Below are 2,073 nucleotides of genomic sequence, written 5' to 3'. Positions count from 1 at the left end.
CCCCCACATTCCCCTATAAAGCTTGATTTCAAGATCTTTGAGTCTGTCTCTGTCTCGTGAATATATAATTCATTCTTTTTTACTTCTCACTTATAATTAGAACATGGCTTACTTTTATGTTTAAAATGCTCTGTAATCTCATATTTTTTTATATAGGTTTATACATAAATTTTTTGGTACAAAATTGCTGTTAGTGCCGTCAAATCTATGTCATTACCAATTTAGGATTACCCATTCATTTTAAGAAATAGTAATATTTTTAAATTTCTTACCATAATTTTGACTTTTTAATTCTTTACTTGTATTTCTTTCAGGTTAAAGCTATGTGTTTAGATTCAGGCAAGGCACAAATATTATATTGTTTTGTTGAACCATTCCTCTCATCATTGTGTAATTATCATTTTAACTGAATTATTTTCTCTAAAATATCCAATGTTGATATCACTAGTTTTATTTAAGTAAGAATATTTTTTCATTCTATATATTTGTTTTCAAACTTTGTATTTTAAGTGATTTTTAAAATAAATACTATATAACTTTTTAAAATTTAATCTCAGAAAGCCTATTTTAATCAACAAGCATGCTGCTGCTGCTGCTAAGTCGCTTCAGTTGTGTCCGACTCTGTGCGACCCCATAGATGGCAGTCCACCAGGCTCCACCGTCCCTGGGATTCTCCAGGCAAGAACGCTGGAGTGGGTTGCCATTTCCTTCTCCAAATCAATAAGCATACTCCATAGCAATTATTGTGTTTAGAGATATGTGTGAGTTGTCTTTTTCATGTTTTTTTCTAATATTCATGGTTTTATTTTTTACTTCATTTGGCTTTGATAAAATAGTCATTATTTCTTCTAACCCTTTTGTTTGACATGATTATTTCTGCTCCACCCACCCTACTATTGTTCCTTTACATATTTAACATACTCATCTGTCAATGGCTCTAACCTCCTCATCAATAATACAAAAAACCATGGACATGTAAACTGTATAACCCTCCTTCAATATTTATTAACATAACTAATATATACTGAGTGCCTGTTCAGTGCCAGTCTCTCAGAATAAACCAGTAATATAAATGGCAAATACATCATGCCTTGGTTTCTTCAGGAGATATGTATACTAACTTAATGATCTAGGCTTTAATACACATCTTTTTTTCCTTCTTTAGACAATAAAAACAGGCTTTCTAATTGCTCATTTTAATAAAGTGAAAGCTATTCTATTGCTCTAAATTGATAAGGCAATCTCACTATTAAGAACCCATATATCATGCTTAAGATCATTTTCCTTTTCAGATTTGGGTGTTAAAATGCCAGATCAAAGTCACTGTAACATTTGCCTATAGAGTATCTCTCTAGATTACTATGGGATCTTGACAGTTTTAGAAAGATGTATTAAATGTATCCCTTCATTTCAAACTCAAATATTTTTAATTTGCTGTTTAGAATAATTAGTAAAATACTGTTTGTTGTATTTCATTAAGAATTAAAAATTTATAGTTCCATCTTCTTCATTAATTTCCAGAGTCTGTTATGTTTTGAATAGAACAGAATGCCATTATCTGGGTTAAGCTAAATATACCCACAAAGTTTACATCAACACTGTTCCTCTGTTTAAACTGTAACTTTCAATAAAATTTTTAAAATATCCTATATTTATATCTTTAATATATGAAATTCCTAAAAGAAAGTGAATAATAGTTAATATATCTGGTATAAATACATAGTAACAATATTGTTTCCATTTTAAAATAAAACACTAATTAAATATCATATGTAGGAAGGGTATTAGATATAGAGTTACTTGATTTTAGCAGAACTTCTGGAAAAATATTTACCTCAAACTCACCAGTTTGGTTAGTTTCTTTTATTTGTTTTTATGTCTGATTTAATAGTTATAATGTGAATGTCTACACTACTCTAAGAAGCAAATAGATGTTGGAATAGGGAAAAATTACTCAAAAGAAGAGACAACTGGGTTTAAACATACTGAGATTTCCAAGCCATTTTTCTTCATAGTTGCTTGGTTTTACACAGATTGTTAACATTTTAGACATCATTTTCCTTGCTATAAAAC

This window comes from Bison bison, unplaced genomic scaffold (genome assembly GCF_000754665.1).
Source record: "Bison bison bison isolate TAMUID 2011002044 unplaced genomic scaffold, Bison_UMD1.0 scf7180017860118, whole genome shotgun sequence".
Taxonomy (NCBI): Eukaryota; Metazoa; Chordata; class Mammalia; order Artiodactyla; family Bovidae; genus Bison; species Bison bison.
The sequence above is the reverse complement of the archived record's forward strand: the minus strand, read 5'-3'. Positions refer to the sequence as shown.